Genomic DNA, 21,868 nt, shown 5'->3' with positions numbered 1-21,868 from the left:
CTAAGAGCCTTTCAACAGCAGGGATTTGGTTTTCATCTATCTTTATTTTCATGGTGCCTGGAATAATGTCTAAAACCTAACGTGTACTTTAATAAATGCTCATCAAATAAGTGAATAAACGGAAAGATGAAGACTTTTTGTCACAGTATAATTGAACAGATCAGAACACAAAATTGCATACACCAGGATACAATCATATAAAATATAGCCATATGCATATGATCATATCAAAGGCTTGAAAGGGAACAGAATTGAAAATGGTTATATTGTAGAATGTTGTAATAATGTTTTAAGAAAAAAATACAGACCATGATAAGGAAGATTATTAATACGTTCCTGGGGGGAGTATTTCTCACTTTGCCTTGCTGGTTGACTGTTGGGATACCCAGAGGGGATTGCTAAAGGAGAGGAATGATTGGGGCTAACCGATATGATGATGGTCCTTCACTACCAATATACCACCAGTCTTTCTTCCATCCACTGCCAGTCAATGCTAGGCTTCCTTTTGGGGTTGCTTCAAGTAGGAAAATAGAAAGATAACTCCGTTAGGCTATGATATTTACACAAAACAAAATGTAAAGATGGTCTTTTAATTCAAAGTTAAGATATTATATCATCAAAATTTAATTTCTCTGTTGTTCTCATTTGCTTGTAATGGTGTAGATGTTGGGCCATCATCACTGTATGTTATAAAACCTGGCCTTCTCTCTTAGAATTGATGTCTAAATGGTTACGAGTAGCTATTCTCTAATTCCACTGAAGACTAAAAACAAAGCAAACAAAGCCCCATAAATCACAGGGACAGATTGATTTTTCTTCCCTCTTACTGATAATGCTTTCTCTTTATGCCTGTATGTTTTTGTGCTATTTAAGAACAGGCTTGAGCAGGCTTGGGTAGAAACAAACCTGACCCTTGGCAGGGTGAACAGTTCATCCGGCCAGGAGCTGGCGACCAGCCTCACACACTCAGCCTGCCATGGGCCTGCACAGTGTGCTTTAGAGAAGGAACGGAGAGTGTGGGGTAATCCTGGGTGAGGGGAGTTGGCAAAGGAAAGGTTGCTTAAAAAGTGCTTACCAGGTTCTGTCTCCTGGCTAGAGAGCAGCAGTTCTGTTGTGAAAAAAAATCCTCTTAAACTTAAAGGAATGGTGCTGCCAATTTGAAAGGAAACAGGATGAGAAATGCCTGGGTAGATATTTTTTAAGAAATCATGGTGAATAAATTCTTGTGATATTTTTGTGCAGAGTTGAGAAGACTGATAAATGCAGATGAAGCTCTAATAAGAACAGAGGTGACATATGGAAAAGGGTACAAGGAAAAAATGGCAATTGAGGGCCTCCAGAGTTTTGAAAACTGACTTTTTGGCCTGTATTTAATAAGTGCAGTGAAGCCTCTTTGTTTTCCTGTCTGTGTTATCTAGAACCTGGGAAGGGAGCCACATCCCTCTTGTGGTAGATGAGCTTTGTCTTAATCAGTCTCTTTTAGTAGTGACCAAAGGGATGCTCAGAGATTCTTGCTTTTATTTGTTATTCGTTCTTTGTGGTTAGTTTGTGAGGTATTTTCCAGTGGTCATCATTTGGGCTGGCTGGAGACTGAGGGTTTGGGTCTCTGAATTGAAGCCTAACCTGGCCCTGTGGTTTGCAGAGATGGTTACTTGCACTTTCAAAAAACTTATGCATCTTCCTTCTTGTACCAGTAGAAGGAGATTCGGTTCTCTCAGCTAGAATTAAAGAGGCCCTTGAAATTCTTCAAAACTTTAACTCAATCAAAAAAAACCTTATGGGCCAGTTCATCTTCATTTCATTTTTGGTGTAAGAACTTTGAAGACTTGCATGAGAAGAAAGATGCCTTCTGTTTTATGCTTGCCCATGAGAAGTCAAGTTCATTTAAAAGCTGATTTATTGATAAGTGACCAAAGCATTCCTAAATTCTTACCTGTCTAAGACACCCCTCTGCTTTAGAAGGCTTCATATCCTTTTTCCAAAAAAAAGGTAGGGTTAATATAAAAATTTGTCTGTTGGCATTTGATAATATGAAGAACTCAAACTGCCCTTCAGTTGGTTTCCCAAATAACTTTGGGGTGGGCACTTCTGATTTCCTAATGTGCAGAGATGACAAAGCATTAGTATTAAGGAGAGTTGAGCCATGTTGAGGAGTAAAAATGGTTAGATTAGAACCATAAGCATACAAAGTAGATCATAACCATATAAAACTCAGATATTTGCAAGGTTGGATGTATTTAGAATAGATTTTTTTAATTAAATCCAGTTTTATTGAGCTATATTCACATACCATACAGTCATCCATGGTGTACAATCAACTGTTCACAGTACCATCATATAGTTATGCATTCATCACCGCAATCTATTTTTGAACATTTTCCTTACACCAGAAAGAATCAGAATAAGAATGAAAAATAAAAAAGAACACCCAAATCACCCCCCATCCCACCCTATTTTTCATTTAGGTTTTGTCCCCATTTTTCTACTCATCCATCTGTACACTGGATAAAGGGAGAGTGATCCACAAGGTGTTCACAATCACACTGTCACCCCTTGTAAGCTACATTGTTACATAATCGTCTTCAAGAGTCAAGGCTACTGGGTTGCAATTCGACAGTTTTAGGTATTTCCTTCTAGCTATTCCAATACACTAAAAACTAAAAAGGGATATCTATATAGCATATAAGAATGCCCTCCAGAGTGACCTCTGGACTCCATTTGGAGTCTCTCAGCCACTGAAACTTTATTTTGTTTCATTTTGCTTCCCCCTTTTGGTCAAGAAGATGTTCTCCATCCCATGATGCCAGCTCTAGATTCCTCCCCAGGAATCATATTCCACGTTGCCAAGGAGATTCACTCCCCTGGGTGTCAGATCCCACGTAGAGGGGAGGGCAGTGAGATCACCTGCCGAGGTGGCTTAACTAGGGAGACAGGGCCACATCTGAGCAACAAAGAGGCACTCAGGGTAAAATAGATTTTTGTAGCTATGGGACTTATCAAATATTTGAGTGCTTACCTTGTGAAAAAACTATATTTGTGGCGATTCAGAGATTTATTGAACGGAATCCCTGCTTTGCAACATGTTCCTTCTAGTCAGAGAAGGTAAGATACACACAGCTAAGAAGACAGCCAATAACCCAAGATGTTGTTAGAGTGGTGTCCTAGTTTGCTAATGCTGCAGAATGCAAAACACCAGAGATGGATAGGCTTTTATAAAATGGGGATTTATTTCACTACACAATTACAGTCTTAAGGCCACAAAGCATCAGCAGTTGGGTACCCTCACCGGAGGATGGCCAATGGCCTCCAGAAAACCTCCTTTAGCTAGGAAAGCAGCTGGCATCTGCTCCAAAGCTCCGGCCTCAAAACGGCTTTCTCCCAGGATGTTCCTCTCTAGCAAGCTTGCTCCTCTTCAAAACATCACTCCCAGCTGCACTCTCTTTCCTCTCTTTGAGTCAGCTCATTTATATAGCTCCACCGATCAAGGCCCACCCTGAATGGGCGGGGCCACACCTCCATGGGAACATCTCATCAGAATCATCTCCCACAGCTGGGTGGGGCACATTCCAAGCAAATCCAACCAGCACCAAAAACTTCTGCCCCACAGGACTACAAAGATAATGGCATTTGGGGGACACAATACACTCAAACTGGCACAAGTGGCAAGTGATGGTATTGACAAGTGAAAGTGGAATTTAAAAACAGGAGTACTCACTGAGGGTGAAGAAGATGCTTTCTAGAAAGGTGAAATTTCAACTGGACATGTGAAAGGGGAGCAGAATTGGGATTCATTCATTAACAAGCTCATGTTGTATTGTGGAAGGCATTGGGCACATCTGGAGGAAGGAGAACAGAATGTCAGTACAGTTTCGCTCTGAGATAAAGGATGACCTGTGAAAGTTTGGGGGCAGGTGTGGAAAGTGTGAAGCAGGAGCTGGTGGATGCAATGAAATGGGGTTGAGATAGAAGTTATAGTGAACTGTTAAAGAGACTGAACTGCTAACGGAATACCCCATTTAAAGGTTCCTTTTGTACTGTAAGAGGTTTTCTAAGGTTAACATATCCCCATATATAGTGTTCTTACCTAGGAGTAGTGGCAGGGTGAAACTTGAAGTTCTTGATTCCCCAGAAAGGTTATCTTGCTGGCTTGATTTACTGTTTGTTCAGGTAATCATTCAGTGGAATGATAGTAAGGTCTTAGCATAGAGTCATTTAGGAATTTGGGGATTTGTGGACTAGGCTGTATTGTTTTGAAGGACAGGAACAATCACAAGACAGCATGTATCATCAAGCATTGCTGAACGATGTCTTCGGGAGCCCTACCAGACACCCTTCCCACCGTGATGAAACTCATGGATGTTGCTCTGTCTCATTGGAAAGAGTTTGCCTATCTTAAATAGAAATGGGGGTTTACGTTTTCTTAAATCACTTCCCTCTGAATTACCCTACAGATTTCATTCTCAGAAGAACAAGGGAGGGGATAAAAATCAACCTTCCTGTGTGTATGGAATGTTCTGCCAGAAAGAGGTAATCATGCTGTGAACTACTCAGGAATTAGGGGAAAATGTCCCAGGCATTTAGGACCTAGATATCCCTTGTTTGTTTATGTTTGATACAACCAGCTTCCCTTGTCCTAAAATCAACAGGGATGGTTATTTGAAGAAACTAAAATGAGAAATAATGTAGGTGTTTACACCTTCAGAAAGTGGTCCCTTTAACATATATACATATTTTTACTAATTTCACTGATAGAAAAAGATGTTTACCCCTAAAATTTGTGTTTTTATAGCAATATTCAAAAAAGTGAAACTATGTCTTAGCACATTTATATGAAGTTCAAGAATTGACAAAACTAATCAAGTGATAGAAATCATATTAGTGGGGTTAGGGGAGAAGGTGGGTTTCTGACCCCCTTTATTACTTTCCTTGGGGCAGAAATTGTAAACCCTTGGTGACATCCATAATCCTGACTTCATTACAAAGGGATTTGTTTCTTTCTCTCTTTAAATATAGACAACATACAATAAGCAAGCCTGATTTCTAAGTAGGGGATGTGCAGGTGTTCTACGTACCTCTCTGGTTGCAAAAACTCCTAAAGGGTAGAGGTCTTTTTCTGTTTTGTTTGCCAATTTATCTATCTCAAGGCTCTAGAGCAGTGCCTAATACAGAATAGGTGCTCATGAAATATTGGTTGAATAAATGATCCCATGGCCAGTCTCTGGGAGAGGCATACAGACCAGGACATGGCAGTACCTAATACTGAAGAGTAGCCAATGTAGTCAGGGTCTCCTGGTCCCTTCTGCTTTTCACAGGAAGTGAAAATCCTGTTGTGGGGAGTCAGGACTTTGTAGGCCCCTGTGGAGGATTTTCCCCCAATGATTTACGTGCCATTCATTCATTCATTTATCATTCATGTGGGTGGCATGTGCTTTATTGTTAAAATGAATGAATGAATGTAATCACTCTGGCAGTCAGCATCCTCAACTTTATGCAGGAAGGTAAACTAAAATATCCTAAAGAGGGATAATGTGAGGGTGTAAATCCTTTTTTGCATCTCCCCAGCCAGAATCTCAAGACCAAAGCAGCAGACTATAGGAAGAAATAGCACTGAACAGCTCTCCCTGGTCCTGAGGTCAGACCCCTGCCTTGGTGATGGGCTCTAGCTCACAGGAAAATTAGCCTCCCGTTCATGGAGCCTGGGATTCTGAGTGCGCCCCCCAGGCAGTAAACAGTGGTTTTGTTGTCCGCCCCTCCACTCACCACGTGGCTAATGATAGACCTCCTGTTGGCCACTCCTCTCAGAGTGTGCTGTGACAGTGATACAAGCATCTGGGGGTGTGGTGTGGTGAAGACACCCATTTTCGCAGCAGGCAGCCTGCTGATCCCACGCATCAGGAAAGCTTTCCTCTGGGATCTCAGGCTGCAGCCACTCATTACTGGGGAATGGGAACGTTTTAGAGACCATCAAATGGAATGGAATGGAATTGGCCTAGCTGCCTGCGCTGTCAGGGATTATGCCAAGGACTGCTCATTTGTGGTCTGTGCCCTTGTTTTTTTCCTCCTGTCCTGTCATTCCCAGGAGAAAGGAGGCCATTTATGGTTCCTTATTCAAGACTAGCACAGAGGACCCCGTGATACAAATTCTGTGGCTATTTATATTCAGGCTCATGGTGTATTGCTGACAGGGTGACGCAGGAATGAGACACGGACACAAAGCTAAGAATTAAGGGAGCAGGGGGCCCACTTGCATCTCATGCTAAGTGGACAGCAATGCAGCCTTGCTCCAGCTATTTATTTCAGAAGATCAGGTGTATATGCTAAAGGTGTTCAGGTAGGAGAGAGCCCACCGGATACTTACGTTTACATCAGGTGCATACAATCTAGGTTTAAGACAATGGTAGTCACAAGTTACACATCTTTACAGGGTGGGCCTGCATGGCATTCTATGCAGGCCTGCAGCTCAGTGTTCTAAGCCACCACCCCAGATATGCCTCAGGCAACATGGAAGACTCAGTTTCCCACAATGGTGAATCTTCCAAAGCATCTTAATCCTATAAAAAGCTCCTTGAAAGAATAATACATATCAGTGGAATTGGCATAGAAACACAGAATGATTTAAAATAAAATGTTGTTAACTGCCACGTTTTGAATAATCATTAGGACAGTTGTGCATGGATGCAGTTGTCTGGATTCTTCCATGAAGATTTTGTAAGCACAGGAATGTAATTGCCACTATGTAAGTCTGTATCCCATGATTTCTCTAACAAATATTCTAAACATACTTTTCTGGTTGTTTCCATTCCAAAGGCTCTGTCAGCCTCCCGCTTTCTAGAATGTCTCCCAACCCCACACCCTCTCCCCTAATTATGCATGTTTTCTGCTCTTCAAGGCCTTTCTTAATTTGATTTCTTTTTTTTCTCAAAACCTTCCTTTAGCATCTTAGATCTTGGTGAGCTTGACTTTGTGTAACAGTTTTGGTTTGTACTAAATCATGGCATTTTCTCTTCTATTGCATTACTAGTTTTCAGTCATACCCACCCCTCTTCCCCACCTATAAAACATGTGCCATTTCTACCTTGGTGGATTGTCAACTTCTTCAGGAAAAAAAAAAGACCCGTCCCATAGGTTCTGTATCCCCAGCCCCTAGCATAGAATTATAATGCATCTATCTCTAACACTGATAGAAGTGCTGTCCTAAACACTACAACTGTGAACAACTGTGAGGTGTAGTGATTAGCCCCATTGTACAGGTGGGAAAACTGGGGGCTCATTTTGATAGGAAATTTGAATAATTTCACACAGCTGCTAAGTTCCAGGATAGACTTTGAACTGGGCTTTTGACTACTTTTCTTTCTTTCTTTCCTTTAATTCTTTTTGCTTTTAAATTGTATTTATTGATTTGGGTAGGTAATGCATGCATATGGTAAAAAAATTCCAGAGCTTCTAGGTCTCTTTCTGTAATACCACACCATATTAGTAACTTAATACTTGCTTGTTCTCAAAATACCCTCATATACCTCCAAGAAGCTAGCTCACTGTTCTGGCTCCTGCTGCTCTGTTAATGGCTCCTTCACAAACTCTTAGGATGGTTTTTTTTTTTTATCCTTCTCTTGCCTGTCCTGGCTAGCTGGTTACTCAAGGTCAGCTTGTCCCTCAGAGGGCCTCATGTCTGCATCTGCCTTATCCAGTCTCACTCCTCTCCCAGTTCCAACCCTCACTCCCCTACCCAGAAGACTTCAGTCTCACAGCCCTCCCTGCCTCCCTTCACTCCATTTCTGTTCATTCAAGGGCAATCTAGAACCCTGCAGAAACCTGCAAGGAGTCCTTCTACCTTCTGATGGAGGTCTCAAGTCCTTGTCCAGGGGTCCTTAACTGTTTTTGTTATTCTGTCTAGTTAGTTTTGGCAGTCTGGAGAAGCCATTTTCAGTTTTTAAATAATGTTTTTTCCCCGCTAAATACTGTTTTTAAATGTATAAAATAAAACACATAGGATTTCAAAGAAAGCCAATTATATGGAAGTAGCTATCAAAGTATTTTAAAAACAAATTTTGATGTAGAAATCTATGTGCTTCTTTAGTAATCCATTAAAGAACAAGGTCTCCCAGCAGGTGGCTAACTGCCACCACTTGAGAGTAGTGATGAGTGGAAATGATATTTAGAGACATCTGCTGCATCTATGATGTGCTATGAAAATATCCATGATTTGTTTGTTGGTAAGTCACAGGTACTTGTAATATTACTGTGGCTCATTACCCTACATTTATGATAGAGGGAAATGCTAAATTTCAGTTGGAGGTTGGTGAAAAGAAAGTGTTACTTATTTTTCCATTTGAGTTTATGGACTCTTGTTAAAAACCCCTGCCTTTACAACCGATTCTCAAGACTCTATGTGGTCTGTTTTCCATGCTCCCCATTAACTTTTAAGCTTTGGGTCCTTCAGCTCTCCCTGGGTAGGTTCTGTGCTCTGTACCATACAGATGTGTCTAACCTGATCCTACATCTTTTTGCTTCTGTTTACATCTGTGCAGGTAGAGGAAGGATGGTAGGAAGGTGTTCTCAATGGAAAGACTGGAATGTTTCCTTCCAACTTCATCAAGGAGCTGTCGGGGGAGTCAGATGATCTTGGCATTTCCCAGGATGAGCAGCTCTCCAAGTCAAGTAAGGAAGTTCACTCCACCAAGCAGGAAAGGGGTGGGGGGACTGTCAGGCTCTGCTCCTAGCCTCCCTTCTGAGAGGCTGTGACAAAAATTTACAAGTATTTTCTTGGTTACACTACCATAACACATTTTGGCTTAGCAAGTCTGGCACTCTAAAGATGTGACCTGCAGCCATACGTCTGTACAACTCCAGATAAGTGATAGTCAGCCTTCATACTGTGCTAACCCTGTCTCATGGGTGGCCCATGTTGGTGTGCCCCTATATACTTCTAAGGTGTTGCTCAGTGTAAGTTGGTAATTGTTTTTAAAATGAACCAGATGAGGTTTTCAGCATCCCTTGAAGAACCTGGAGAAAAATGGCAACAGCGAGAAAAAGTCATTGGTGGAGAGAAATGCTATAGACAAGATGAATGCATTCCAATTCCCCTAAAAGTGGGAGAAGACCATTGAGAGTTCAGGCCCCACCTTGGGTGGAGCATGTGTGTTCTTCTGAAATGGTGAGAACGAACTTCAGGTCGTTCCATTAGCAGTGACGAGCAATTAGCAGATTGATTAAAGGGTTTCAGGCAAAATTAAATGCTGACATAAGCACATGATTATGTTTGGATTTTAAAATTCTTCCCCTTTATAGTATTTGCTGCTTCTAAGAACTAATATTTAATAGTGACAGTAGAGTATTCCCCCACAGAAAGTAAACATACCTCACATTCATGAACCTTCCAGTTGCCCTTATCTTTGGCTCTTCAGATAGAATACTTGGGTATCCTCATCAATGCCATCCCCTGGCCGCAGCTCGCCTTGCTGCCAGCACACAGTGAGGTTTTGCAGGAAGTCTTCACCATTCAGAGTGATCAGGGCTTGTGCCACCTCAGTGATCCTCAGACCTGTTCCTGGGGAAGGACATGTGGAAGTTATGCTGTACACTGAGGAACATTATCAAAAATTTGGCTTTTTTCTTACACTTACTTTCTGTGAACCAAGAGGACTAGGTGCCTTCCAGATTTGGAGGGCCTAGCTTGTAAGACAGCTGTGTTTCTTAGGAGCATCGTTTGACTTAATGTCAACTTAATGACATCAGTTAAGCAGAATAAAAATGTACCTAAATAAAAACGAACTACTGTTACTTGCTCTGCTTTTGTTGTCAGTGCCCTCAAGAGCCACAAGTCTAACAAGAACACTTGAAGCACTTTGCTGTTTCTCTGGATTAGTCCTGTTTAACCAGTGTTTTGAATGTCAAGCCTTTTGTTTTAATTGGACAGAGCATGTCTGTTATAAAAGGGTAGCTTTCAAAACAAGAGGTACCACCTTGCCTGTAGGGCTTAGAAATATCTGATTCTACCTAGGTTGTTGCTGATGAATCACAATTGCCTTCATGTATTGAGAGTGACAGGACCCAGAAGCTGATACTCTGGTTCCACTTGGGTTTCCCGCTATCATATGGAGTGCTTCTAAGAAGTGAGATGAGACAAGTTGCTTTCTTCCCTCTCAGTTACACTCTCAGCCTCTCTGTAAACATAGTCTACCTTCTCATTCCTCAGACTTACTATGAAACCATATTACCAGCCTCCAGTTTGGTATTTAAGTCTCAAGTCATAATAGAACTTATTCCTTGGATAATTGATAGCAATACGTTTCATTTTACCCACCATTGGTACTCTCTGTAGGTCCTGTGTGAGTGTGTGGGTGTGCGAGTACACACAAAGCAGGGCAGTATGTGAATATCCTGTGCACTTGATTGTGGTTCCAGAGATATTGGGCTGTAGCTGTGTGTCCAGCCTTATGCTATTGATACCCTCTACTTGGAACAAAAAAAAAGTTTTTGGCACGTTGCACTGGATGAGTCCTATGTCGTCATGCTTAAGTACAGTCTCATGACTGATAGGGACAAAACTTCAGTTAAGATGTTTCAAGAAGTAGAGTTTTTTCTGGTTTCCTCAGTGCTAAGCTGAAAACTTTTTTATTGATACATATGCCACTTTTGATTCAAGCCTCATTGTTGAAACCTTCCCTCCAATATATTAATATAGTTTCTTGTTTAAAGGTGCTGAAGATGATTGAATCTTTTAAAGATATCTTGTTTAGGATCTTAGGGTCATGATGACCAGTTTTTATCATCTAGGGCTCTAGGAGTAGAAGATGAAGGGTAATGGACCTAAATCTATCTTAAGCTTGGGTCATACTCTCCGAAGAGAAGATTGCACTGTACAACTGAATTAACTAAGGAAAATGGCTAATTGGATCCTCGCTGGTTAAAGGAGGTTTTCCTGTTCTTGAATTATAATGTTGTGATGGCCCCCAGATTTAAATTGGGCATAATCTACAAGCTGGTCATTTGCCAAGGCAAGCCCTGATCTTGGGGGCTTCTTGCCATCACAGTTGCATGGGGACTTTGGGCTCATTCTGTAATCATCTTAAATTCTGCCTAATGTTCTCTAATGAATTTTGTGGATGAAGCTCTTGCAGTGGATTCATTGAAGGCAAGTTCAGTTAAAGACTCTTCCTCTCCCTTCTTTTGCCATCATTTGCTTCCCCTTCCCCTCTCTCTTGTTTTTCTCTCCCCTTGTCTTCTCTCATTCACTGTCAGGAAGGACTACCTTTGAAGGGACAATTCTGTACCGAGCTGCACCTGGAAAGACGGAGGGCCACAGACGCTGTTACAGTGAGTGACCTTAACTGCAGGAGGCAATTGTAAAGATAAGATCTGGGTACTTGTGTTTTTTGATGCCGCTGTGCTTTCTGAGCTGCTTATGCTTATGCCAAGTGTCTGTGTGAATTTCTGACCCAAGGACATGTACTTATTTGCCTGAGATAAGTCCCATCTCCTTGGTGTGTGCTACAGGCTCATTCTCACCACCAGCCCCTGGTGCTTCCTTGTTTGCTTTGTGCCTCTATCATATGTGACATGTGTGCATGAGCCATGCATGCAGAGAGAGGAGTGGTAGCATTTGCCTTGGCATATGTGTTTGTACCAGTATCTTTGGGCTTCTGGGGGGTGGTGTAAGATGGCTTCCCATGGAGATGTCAGCCTCTTGTGGTTATCGCTTTCTCTGGGTGGGTAGGATCATTGGGAACCAATAAACCATTTATTCATTGCATGGGTCAAAGAAACAAGTATTCAGCCTGAAAGTTAAGTGACAGTAATGGTGTTTTGCTTTGCTCGTCCAGCCAGTCACCAAGTGGCAAAATTCTTTTGGTGGGACCAATGTGTAGCCCTTTGTGTTATGAAAGAAAGCTGCCAAAGGTTGAGAAGAGAGAGATGTATGAGACTGATGAGTTAATCTCACAAAGCCCTTAGAACAGTTCCTGTCACATAGTAGGCACTACAGGTGTGTATTAAATTAAAAATAAATAAAACAAATAAAAATGGCTCATGGATCTGAGTCAATCAGTGCTGGCATAGAAAGGTAAAGCACACAAAAGGGCCAGTTGTATGACTGGATGGCAAATTTGAGGAGGCTTTGTTTTTTGTCACCTTGAAGGAAAAAACATCCACCTTAGAGATGTGTATAGATATAAATGATGAAACGAATGTTCAGGCAGGAACACCAGAGCCAAATTGCTCAACTGTCTGTGGTGAGGTTTATGTTTATTGCCATCCTGTTGTGGGCAGGTCCATGGTCCCACTGTACATGACTTTGCTACACAGGCAGTGTGCTGCCTGTGCCTCACTACAGGAGATTGACACTTCATGAACTGCTCTGTGCCCTGTTTCCAGAGACAAGTCCACTGGCCACACATCAGGGAAGTGACACTAATGCTCATTGCCGTAAACATTTTGGAACCACTCATCCTCTCTGAACTTACCTTGCCACAGACTGTTAATAAACCCTTCGTGGACTGGCCCCCATTCACAGATCACCCTTTGGGTGGCACCTCATGGGAACATCACCTGGCATGCTGAGAATGACAAGAAGGCATTATATGGGGTAATGTGTGTGATGGGCACCAGCAGCTAAAAGGAACAGACATGAAAATGAAAAGTTACCCTTCTTTCTGTCCAAACAGAAGGAGCTAGATTTTCAGTTATGTCACCAACCCAGACAGATATTTAGATATTTAAGTGCTTAAAAGTCATATGTTCAGGCTGCCAGAATTTCCAGAAGAAAAATTTGCAGTGTATTTCCTTCCAAGGCCATGCCTGTGTGGTTGAATGACTGTGCAACTTCACCCTGTGTAATGTAAAAACCATTTCTCAACAGTGATTAATAGAAAGTTACTAAGATGGGCCTGAAGGCAGTAAATACCTAAGAAGAAAAGCTCAGTGAAAGTTAGGATGGCAGTGACTGAAAATGTTATGGTTCCAGCTACTGAGGAATGATGGAAGAACCCTTCAAATTCCCCAGACTTGCCCTAATCCATTTGCCCTGAAGCCTTCTGCTGATGGTGGCATTGGGAGGGAGGGGTGCTGTGACGGTTTCTTTCCATCATTTCTTTTTCCCAGCCTCAGATGGTTTTTCCCAAACCAGAAAAGACCGTCCAAGTCATTTATCTTGTAGAAGGACTCTAAATGGCAAAATGAGAACATGTTAAAGGGGGAAATGACACAATATTTAGACTCTAAAATTATATCTCCAGCAGGGATAACAAATAAACACACGAATCCAGGGGGATTCTCCCTCTCTGCCTACTCAAATCCAGCCCTGTCAGTTGCAGCACATCCCCTTGTTGTGGGCTGCTTCTCCTTGTTCTGCCCTCTGTTCTTGATCACAAATGCTGTTCTTTAGTTAATTCAAATGTGCACCAGGGATTCCCCCCCCCACTCCCCTTTGGCTTATACATACTATTTTATTGAAAACAGAAGCAACAACAAACAAAACCATTGTTTTAAGGATTTGATTTTTAGACTTGTTAGTAATTTATAATGACCTTTTTACATTTTGTCTGTTTTCATTTAACAGTTTCTTCCTGCACTGAAACTTCCTTATTAGAATGGCTTCAGCGTTATATGACATTTTATGTGAGCAATTATTTGGTGTATCATTCTTATGTACTAGGAGGCCACATTGCCTATAGAGAGTTAATGCACTATTGGCTAATAGAGAACACAATTTGGTGGCATACTTTCGTCCCAAGGGCATTGTTAGGAGATACGTAATAAATGTTCAGGAGGTGTCCTATGTGTACGCCTAGAGGCATCTAGAGACAGGTTTAATGATAGCATTTAGTATGCATAAAATATCCTCTGAGTTCTGCCCTATGATGGCATAGCCGATGTACTGACCATCAAAGTAAAAGTGTCCTTTCAGAAATGAATTAGATACAAATAGGCTCTTCCTTTTAGGAATAGGGCAGAGCCTGGGGGAAAAAGAATCTGGAGAGGTAAGTGTCCATGTTGTCTGGCTGATGACTATTTTATGACTTTCAGCATATACCCAAGAGTTCAAAGGAAGGGTGTCATGTCTTCAGTGTTCTTCTTTGGAAAGGGATTCAGCTTTGGGAAAATGATAGTATTGAGGAGGAAGAAGAGCTGTAGGCTTGGGAGAGTATGGCCTCTTGGCAGGGAGCTTCCTTCCCCTCTTTAAAAGACACAGTCATCTTGCTAGTGAAACCATCTTAATGTCAAGTTTAGTTTAATGGTTTCCTGGAGAAACATGTCTGCATGCATTTATTCCTTGTGAAGCCGTCCAAAGAGATTTAATTCTTTGGCAGTCATAATTTTGTGTGGTTTCTTTAATAGCTAATTTGTTTAAATGGCTTTTAGCTTTACAGTTTCCCTTTAGGAAATGTTACTTTCATTGCTAATTGCTAATTGACATGAGTCATAGATATTGGGGGTACAGAATGTGGTACTGACTGGGTGGGAGGTGAGGAGAGGGGTGTGGGTGGGGGTGTGAAGGGTTGTTACACAAACTGTGGCAAAAAAAATTGGATCAGAACCAGGTGCTGGCTGAAGAGAGGTGAAATTCCATGTATACAAAGAAATCTGCTTTGAAATTCGCTTTTCTGAAAGTTGTTTTTTATTCAGTTTTTAAAAGTCAAGTTTGGCTTTCATCAATTGTAACAAAGGTACAATTGTAGCAAAGGTGGAGTGGGGTATATGGGAGCTCTGTATTTTCGGCATGATTTTTCTGTAAACCTACAACTTTTCTAATAAAAATTTATGTTAAAACAAAAACTAAAAACCCCAAAGTGAAGATTGGGGCTGGAGAGATCAGATGAAACTCAGAGCCACCCAAACTCAACATGCTGAATATGCTGAATACACAACCCCAGTGCAAATGGTTGTGAACCCCATAATGCATTTAGAGGTGGTTCCTGGCTGGCTGTGAAGTTCTTCTGAGACTTGTTCTCTCCCTGCCCCCCATTCTTGGCAGGTTTAAGGGAGACCACAGGCTCCGAGAGTGATGGGGGTGACTCGAGCAGTACCAAATCCGAAGGTGCCAACGGAACCGTCACAACTGCAGCGATCCAGCCGAATGAAGTTAAGGGAGTGGGCTTTGGAGATATTTTCAAAGACAAGCCAATAAAGCTATGACCAAGGTTGATCGAAGTAGAAAATGACTTTCTACAAGTAGAAAAGGTATGTTTGACAGTATCTGTTTTTTCCACTATAACATGAAATACCCAGAAAATGTGCCCTTGGGATTTAGAATTTGAGGTTTTTGATGCCGCTTTTGGGGTTTCAATGTCCTGTTTGCCCTCTTCCCATTGGATCTCTCCCTCAAAAGGCTCATGCTCTACTTTGCTGCTTCCTTTCTTACCAATCTCCCGTTTATGGTGTGTTGCTCAGGGTGACTTTTCCAGTGGAGCAGCACGTCTCTATTTCCTCCCCAGCAAAGCCCCTCACGCCTGGTCGTAGCTAAATAGAACCCGTTGTTTTGGCCCTGACCCCTTTCAGACGCCCGCCAGTCTCTTCTTACATTTCTCTGGTGCTTAGCACTGGCTTGTGGTGACTGTGGTTCTGTAATAGAGAAATGGAATTAGGTATTTTCTCTCTAGGAGTTAGGTGGAGATGATTTCAGACTGCTGAAAGGAAGCCTCCTGTGTGTGTGAATGATGGAGCTGGCCAGCACTGGGACGCGGCCTGGATTATTCCCATCAGGAAGCTGGCTGTTTTCTTCTGCCTTATTCTGGGTTGGCAAGAGGCAGGTGGAGTGGGTGCTGCTGAGTACACGTTCCCACAGCAACACACCCAGAGCCATCCACACTCCTGGCTGCCCGTGACATCTATTGTGGCACACTTCTAAGCATTTTACTCTTGCTTACCATTTGATAAATACTGTGGAATTTTCCAGATAGTAATAAACTACGCTCGGGCTGTGCTCATGGAATATTTGTTAATTTGGTGGAGTACTGAAATTTTTGCTCTAATGTTTGTGCCAGCAGGCTTGGGGGAGGAGGCAGTGGCAGCATTGCTGGCATAGGTTTATTGGTGGTTTTAAAATCTTTTTCATTTTTCAGTAAGATGAAATTTTAAAGGTTCTGTCATCTTCCACAGCTGTATAATTTCCACCTCCCAGCAGCCTTCTCCGGTGTCATCATGCATTAGAAACCAAATCTAAGAAAAGGAAGCTTTTTGGACATTTATTACCCTTAGATATGAAGAAGGCTGAAAGGGTAGACACTTTGAAATTAGAGACTGTTTCATTGAAACTCTTCTTTTGTGGATGCTTCTTTGAGCTAGCATTGTTTCTTTCAGTAATCAATAAGTGATTTTGCTCAAGATCTGGAAACTGTCTGGTTAATATCCCAGCTTGTGAGCTCAATTCTGTTTCATATGGTCAAATTCAGACTCCTGTAAATAGTTACAAAGGAGCAAGTCCCGGTCTTAGGAAGGGACAATGGGTGTGGTTTTTCTTCATTTTATTCAAGTTGTTGAAATGAATGTGACCACTGGCTCAGTCAGTGAACAGTTAATATCCTTCATTTGTTGAATGGTTCTTGGTCCTGTTCTTTTCTGTGTAGAAAGGCGTTGTGTGTGTGACCTTTATTATTGCTATTGCTATTTGTTTTGACTGCTAATGATAAATTTACTAACATTATCATTATCAGATATAATACTCCTAAGTTTACATCTCAGCATGCTTCTTCCCCGAATCCCAGAGCCATATGTCCAACTGCTTACTTTAATATATCCCCACTTGTAGATGTTAAATTTATATACCAAACCTGAGCTCCTCATTATCGCATCAAACTGCTCCATCCCCAGCCTTCTCCATTTCTGTTGAAGGCAGTGCCATCCTCCCCATTGCTCAGGCAAAAACCTTGGGATTGTCCCCGACTCCTCTCTTTCTTTCACATCTTTTCCAGTCTGTCAGGAAACCCTATCAGCTCTGTCTCCTAAATATGTTCAGAATCCGGCCATATCTCCTCACCTTCCCTGCTACCGTGGTCTGTCACCAGCATGGCAGCGCCTCCTGCTAGGTCTTCCTGCTTCTCCCTTTCCGCCTGGACTCTGTTCTCTGCAGCACAGCCAGAGTGGTCCTTTGAAGGCAAAATCAGATCATGGCACTCCTCTGCTCATCCCCCAGTGAAGTCTTCACTGAGAACAGGGTGAGAGTTCTCCCTGTGGCCCACGTGCTGGGGGATCTGACCCCTGGCACTGCTCTGGCTCCATCTCTTGCAGCTCTCCCCTGCCTCACTCCATTCCGGGCTCCCTTCTCCTCCCCCACCACACCAGGCATGCTCCAATTTAGAACCTTGGCTACAGCAGTTCCCTCTGCCTGGGCCACTTTGCTCCCACATCCCCACCTGGCTACCTCCCTCTACTCCTTGAAAGCTTTGTTCAAATCTCACCTGCTCCATGAGAGCAGGTTCAAAGGCTTGGTTCAAATCTCACCTGCCCCACAAATTCTGAAACCTGTCCTCTTTCCCTGTCCCCCTGACTCCACACTACATCTTTTGTTTTCCATAGCATGGACCACCTTCTTATATAACATCTATTCTTACTATGTTTATTATTTATTTTGGTCACTGATGTAATGTATGGCACATAGTAGGTGCTCAGTAAATATTTGCTGAATGAATAGTTTTAAAGACTGTATTAGCACAGCACTTCAAAGATTACAGACATCTGTAAGATGAGGGGACTGGGTTGGTGCTATAATGGTTACATAGTTGAAAATATTGAAGTTGTATAGTTTGCTGTGTCTTTGTGAAACAGAGAAAAGATTATTACATTGGTCTTGGTGACATGAAATTTTAACTTCATCAGAGTTGTGTCTGTGTGTTTGTGTGTATGCATATGAATGTATGTGCATCCTGGTCCCTGATTTGTTTGCAGAATGAAACTACATGTGGGCAGATCCCTAACCCACTTCTGGTTGTGTAGCCTCTGGGGAAAACATAAGCTTCCCAGCCTGCCTTACTGGCTGCAGACAGTTTTTGCAGCATAGGAGAGGATTAGAAACTGTCTATACCCCCTATTGTTGGCACCATGGGTAGTTAAATAGTTTTAGGATCCAGTTTGTTACTGCACAACCTGGCACAGACCTGATGAGTGTGGTATTGTTTTATCAGTGAGCAACTTGTTTCTCATCACTTTTCAGATGGTTTTGTTTCTAAGATTTATGTTTAAGGAAGGACATTACTTCCTTTGAGAATTGAGCTCGCAGTTTTGTTGTTGTTGTTGTTGTTGTTGCAGAAGCACAAATTGAATTGCACTATGACAGTGTTTGTTTGGTTAGACCCAAGCAGGTCTTCCACTCAGGCTCTAACAGTTGGTTTTCTCACATGGCTAGTTTGATAACTTGGAATAGGTGAAAAAGGAATCTGATGATTATTAACAACTGGAAGCGTAATATTATACTTCCCATTCAAGATTTGTGTAGTATTCAGAGCCACTTTTCTGAATCAGTAGATAATTTCATACTTATTTTACCTTTGCTTTAATCCATGTCACCCTGTCCAAAGTGGTTGAATGTTGATAATTGTGATATTAACTGTGGAAAGTGCTAGCAAGATTAGATTATACACCAGGAAGGATGTTGCATAACCCCCACCCCACCCTGAATAAGGAAATCATGAGTGTAGGTGTTGCTTCTGCTTCTCTTACTGAGCTATAAGAAAGGGCTCCATTTATGGAAGCTTCTAATACTACCAAATGGATAAGCTTCTGAATGATTTTTTTTCAAAGACAGATTCTGTTTATTTTTTCTTGGGTTTCTTCTCAAAGGATGTGTTAAGGCATAATGCCTGCCCTCTAGGACTATTAATTAAAATCACAGTGGGGAGTAAAGAGTTACCCACAAGAAACAATTATGGAGCAATACACCATACATATATATATATAACAGTTTTTATTCACACACCGTACAGTCCATCCAAAGTGTACAATCAGTGGTTCTTGGTATAATCACAGAGTTGCGCATTCATCACTACAGTCAATTTGAGAACATTCTCATTGCTCCAAAAAAAAAATCCATACTCCTGATTCCTCTCTATTATTGAGATTAGCATTGGTATAGTACCTTTGTTACAACTGATGCAAAAATATTACAATGCTACTTTTAACTATAGTCCATAGTTTGCATTAGTTGTATTTTTTGTATACTACCCTATTAGTAACATCTTGTAATAGTTCTAGTTCATGTAAGAACATTCTTATACTTGTACTAATAACCATGATCATCGTCCACAACAGGGTTCACTATGTTATACAGTCCCATGGTTTATCCTGTAGCTTTCCTTCTAGTGACATACACAACCCTAAACTTCCCCTTTCAACCATAATCACACACATAATTCTGTGCTGTTAGTTACCCTTACAGTAATGTGCTACCATCACCTCTGTTTATTTCTAAACATTTACAGTCAACCTTATTAAAAATTCTGTACAAGTTAAGCACCAGCTATCCATTCTCTACCCTCTTTCTGTCTTCTGATAACCTACACTCCAGATTTTAGCTCCAAGAATTTGCTCATAATAATTAGTTCATGTCAGTGGGCCCATACAATATTTGTCCTTTTGTGTCTGGCTTATTTTCACTCAACACAATGTTCTTAAGGATCATCCATGTTGTTGCATGCTTCAGGACTTTATTTCTTCTTATAGCTGAATAATATTCCATCGTATGTATATACCACACTTTGTTTATCCATTCATTGGTTGATGAGCACTTGGGTTGCTTCCATGTTTTGGCAATTATGAATAATGCCACTGTGAACATTGGTGTCCAAATGTCTGTTCATGGCCCTGTTTTCAGTTCTTCTGAGTATATAGCTAGTAGCAGGATTGCTGGATCATATGACAATTCTATACTTAGCTTCCTGAGGAACTGCCAAAGCATCTTCCACAGTGGCTGCACTATTTTACACTCCCACCACAGTGCATAAGTATTCCTATTTCTCCACATCCTCTCCAACACTTGTAGCTTTCTGCTTTTTTTATAATGGCCATTCTAGTAGTTGTGAAATATCTCACTGTGGTTTTTATTTGCATTTCCCTAATAGGTAGTGATGTTAAGCATCTCTTCATGTACTTTCTAGCCATTTGTATTTTCTCTTTGGAAAAATGTCTATTCAGGTCTTTTGCCCATTTTAAAATTGGGCTGCTTGTCTTTTTATTGTTGAATTGTAGAATTTCTTTACATATTCTGGATATTAAACTCTTATTGGATATGTGGTTTCCAGATATTTTCTCCCATTGAGTCGGCTGCCTTTTCACTTTCTTGACAAAGTCCTTTGAAGCACAGAAGTATTAAATTTTGAGGAGGTCCCATTTATCTATTTCTTCTTTCATTACTTGTACTTTAGGTGTAAGGTCTAAGAGACCTCCTGCCACATGGTCTTTTTTTTATATTATTATTGTTTTTTTATTAAATTCAGTTTTATTGAAATACATTCACACACCATACAATCATCCATGATATACAATCCACTGTCCACAGTATGATAACATAGTTATGTGTTCATCACCACAATCTATCTCTGAACATTTTCCTTACATCAGAAAGAACCAGAACAAGAATAAAAAATAAAAGTGAAAAAAGAACACCCAAATCATCCCCCCATCCCACCCCATTTGTCCTTTAGTTTTTATCCCCATTTTTCTACTCATCCATACACTAGATAAAGGGGGTGTGATCCACAAGGTCTTCACAATCACACTGTCACCCCCTGTAATCTACATTATTATATAATTGTCTTCAGGAGTCCAGACTGCTGGGTTGGAGTTTGGTAGTTTCAGGTATTTACTTCTAGCTATTCCAATACATTAAAGCCTAAGAGGTGTTATCTATATAGTGCATAAGAATGTCCACCAGAGTGACCTCTCGACTCCATTTGAAATCTCTCAGCCACTGAAACTATTCATCTCATTTTGCATCCCCCTTTTGGTCAAGAAGATACTCTCAGTCCCATGATGCTGGGTCCACATTCATCCCCGGGAGTCATACTCTGCTTTGCCAGGGAGATTTACACCCCTGGGCGTTGGGTCCCGCGTAGGGAGGAAGGCAGCAAGTTCACCTGTCGAGATCTGCCACAAGATCTTGAAAATGCTTCACAACATTTTCTTCTAGGGGTTTTATAGTCCTCTTATATTTAGGTCTTTGATTCCTGTAAATGATTTTTAATTGACCATTTAACTAAAATAATTCAGAAGAAACTATGTAATGTCTAGGATTTGCATCCAATAATCTTAAAGGTGGAAAAGTGGATGGGGTTATAGAAGAAACAAGATTGGTCATGAGAGTTGATAATTGTTGAAAGTTGGTGATACATACATGGGGGTTTGTTACACTATACTCTGTTTTTGGATGTGTTGGAAATTTTCCTTGATAAAAGATTAAAGACAAAAAAAAGAACCCTGGGAAAAAATGTACCCTTTAAACTAAGCTCAGAAGTTTTGATATGCTGTATTAAAATAATGGAAAATACTGTGTGGCTAACAATGAACCAAGTTAAATATTGTAAGATTAGAAGGGTGTGGATACTGTTGTCCTAGCTGATTGACCTTGACAGAGTCACTTAGCCTCAATTGGGCCATGTGAAAAATGGGAATACTCTTTATACATATCCTCCCCCTCAGGACTTCTTTTTTTTTTTCAATTAAATGATATGTAGTGGAAAATATCTTGCACATTGTTTTTATTTTTTTTTGTTTTATTTTAATTTTGTTATTTTTTTATTTTTATATATCTTGTACACTGTTAAGTTTAATTCATTTCAACCAATATTTTTTAAGTGCTCACTATATGCTCAGCACTGGGGATACAGTGGTAAACAAGACCAGGTCTCTGCCCTCAGGGAGCTACAGGAAAGTAAACAAGCAG

At 41.1% G+C, this 21,868-nt stretch overlaps 1 pseudogene; it reads left to right on the top strand.

Annotated features, from left to right (window-relative positions):
- LOC119524180 overlaps positions 1 to 21,868 on the top strand; it is a 308,154-nt pseudogene that overhangs the window by 123,361 nt on the left and 162,925 nt on the right.

Source organism: Choloepus didactylus, chromosome Y, assembly GCF_015220235.1.
Source record: "Choloepus didactylus isolate mChoDid1 chromosome Y, mChoDid1.pri, whole genome shotgun sequence".
Classification (NCBI taxonomy): domain Eukaryota; kingdom Metazoa; phylum Chordata; class Mammalia; order Pilosa; family Megalonychidae; genus Choloepus; species Choloepus didactylus.
Note: the sequence above shows the minus strand (reverse complement) of the source record. Positions and strands in the feature narration are given on the sequence as shown.